General features: G+C 41.7%; 1 protein-coding gene across 2 annotated transcripts in view; it reads left to right on the top strand.

The window, feature by feature from the left end:
• LOC102198978 (rho GTPase-activating protein 6) overlaps positions 1 to 2,884 on the top strand; it is a 127,362-nt gene that overhangs the window by 886 nt on the left and 123,592 nt on the right. The gene's annotated exons all lie outside the window — the stretch shown is intronic.

Raw genomic sequence — 2,884 nt, forward strand, 5'->3', positions numbered from 1 at the left:
GATAGGATCGATACTTTGTTTCTAGCCTCTTAAGTTTAGTGTGTAGCCTGCTGACTTGTGTTAAATGCATAATTTAAAAAGAAAATATTCATATTAACTTCGTAAATGAAAAAATATACCTCAAACATGCTCTATCAAAAATATCTGAACCTCTTGTGTTGACTGTATATTTTATTTGCAGCCTGTAGCACATTTAAACAACAGAAATTGACCCAAAGTGCTTTAGAGACAGACAATGTAAATTCAAGGTTTAAAAAAGATGAAAAGCTAAAAGATGTGTGTTTTCTAATTTCATTATGTAATTATTGTGAAAAGTAAATATCACAGTGACTGATTACTCATTCAGAATGTGCTTTTATAAGGTTAAAGTATTGGTATCAGCAGTCCTGGCCCTGCATTTACTTGATATCAGATCGATACCAAAATTGCACAATGCTATCTGAAATTCGACCATGACCTGAGGTAGCGAGATGTTGGAGCTTTACCTAAAAGATTTATGGGTTTTAAAAGACAGGGAATGTTTGACATCTGCAACTGAAAGCCCTACAGTACCAAAGCAGTCAGCCCATTTCAGCCTGGAAAGTGCTTTTTTTTCCTAGTCTGGCCCAAGGGCACATGGGTAATTAACTCAGGGGGAAGGGATAGCTCTGGTCCACCTCTCCCACCTGGATTTTTGTTTCTCCCTTGGCTGCATGGTCATTACTGTGTTTTCAGTCTTTGTGGGAGTCACACCTTATCCTGGGAAAGCAAAAGAAAATCTTACAGCACTTTGAGGATTAAATCACTCCAACAAAAGGTGCAATGAAGTGTCGATAGATTTTTCCCTCCTACTGTTGTCATCATTGGGCTGCTTTGGCTTTTGTCTTCATATAGATGTCAAACTGAGTGTGAATATGGGGCAGGCAGTAGATGAAATCCTTACCAAAACATCCTTGGGGGACTTCTTTTAAGTGTGTGTGTGTGTGGGGGGGGGTGCATAGTTGGCACGAGTCCACTTGTACTCTGTCTGGAAAGGTATAATTTTCCTGCTTCTTTAAACACTTAGTCTCCTTTTCTGCACATTTTTCTTGTATTTGATTGGAAGTGTGTGTGTGTGTTTATATGTGGCGGTATGTGCGTGTGTGTGTTGATATGAGGGGCTTAAGGACACATGGCCGGGGACTTGGTTCTCACGACTACAAGCAGTCACAGGGTCAAAAGCACGCAGCCATCAAACAGCTCCCCCATCATTTCCCATTTAAAGGAACGGCTCCAGCGCCGCTCTCTGTTTTACTTTCTTGCAGCACGCCTCTTCTTTCTTTCTCACACTCGCACGCACACATGCAGGCGTCCATACTCGCATTTTCCTCCCTCTCCTCTTCTGCGAGATGTCTTGAGGTTCTCAGAGAGTGGCGTTTCCCATCACTGTAAGCCTGTTTAAGTTGCAGTTTCCAACCCCCGATTGGGGCCAACATGAGGCCATCGGTATGGAGTCATTAGTGCAATCTGGACCGAAGTTATTGCACCTCGGAGTGTTTGTAAAATTACGGAGCCAAGAAAGTGTTACTGGTCTACTGGGATGTGTCAAACACCTATGGGTGTGAAGTAAAACTCTGAAATGAAGTGTAAGCATGTTTTTAATAGTGGGAATCGAAAGGATTTTGCTTTTAACATTAGTTAAGATGCAATTAGTTAATTTCTTTCCAAGGTTGACATGACCGGGGGTGTTGAACATGTTAACTTATGGGGCACGTGGATAAGGGCCTAGTCACAAAGAGTTAGAAGCCATTGGGCAACCATCTGGCAACCACAAGGGAAAAATGTGGAAAACAACTTCAGATTGCCTTGGTTGGTAGCAGATTGCCACAGTGGCCTGTAGTTTGCACAGAAGATGCCAACTGGTCTGCGAACACTTGACAACTACTCTCCGAGTGCTAGTCAGGCTGTGAGAAGTGTGACACAAACCGGACACGGAGACTGCTTGCCTTCAAAATAAAAGTTGTGGCTTTTGAAGAATGTTGGCTGCAGCACCGACCAACTTCAGTGCAAACTACAGGCAAGGATTGCAAGAAGGATTTTGGTGCAGCACCCTCTTTGCAGCCAAGCAACAGCCAATAACCACTCACCAATATTTCAGCTTAGTGACCGGTGGTTGCCAAGGGGTCATCAGACAGCGTTTGAACAATGTGCGCATGATGTCATGTGAGAAACCTGTATACTTAGGATTAATACTGAGGAGAGCCAAACTATGAAATTCGCATGATTTCATTTCAAATCATGACAAGTGTAATCATCACAGCTTAATGAAATCAATAACACATGGTTTTTAAATACCCAATCACCAGAGGAACTTCCAATTCAGAGAAATAGCAAAAGAATGAGTCATCAACCTGTCAATCTCAATTCCTCTGGATGTTTTTTAAAAAGCACTTACAACTTGTTTCACTTAAAAAATTGCAGTTTTAAAAAGATAAACATTTAAAAAGACTGAACATGGCTTGTCTTGACGGGTTGCCAGGAGAAAGCCTCTACTCTCTAAAAAGAACATGGCAGCACAGATTAATTTTTCAAAGTCTTCTGGATCAATGTCCATGGACATACAAGACCACAGTGGAGATGTTTGGCCATAACACACAGCACCATGTTTGCACTGACATACTGTGTTTGGTTTTTACAAAACTCATCATAACAATTGTCAAGCACAGTGGTGGAGGCGTGATGATTTGGGCTTTGTTTCCAGCCATGGGACCTGGCCACCTTACAGTCATTGAGTCAACCTTGAACCCGTCTGTATAAGATAAGATAAGATAAGATAAGATAAGATAAGATAACCTTTATTAGTCCCACACGTGGGAAATTTGTTTTGTCACAGCAGGAAGTGGACAGTGCAAAAGTTATCAGGCAA

Source organism: Pundamilia nyererei, unplaced genomic scaffold, assembly GCF_000239375.1.
Source record: "Pundamilia nyererei isolate P.nyererei 1_Seehausen unplaced genomic scaffold, PunNye1.0 scaffold00040, whole genome shotgun sequence".
NCBI classification, from domain to species: domain Eukaryota; kingdom Metazoa; phylum Chordata; class Actinopteri; order Cichliformes; family Cichlidae; genus Pundamilia; species Pundamilia nyererei.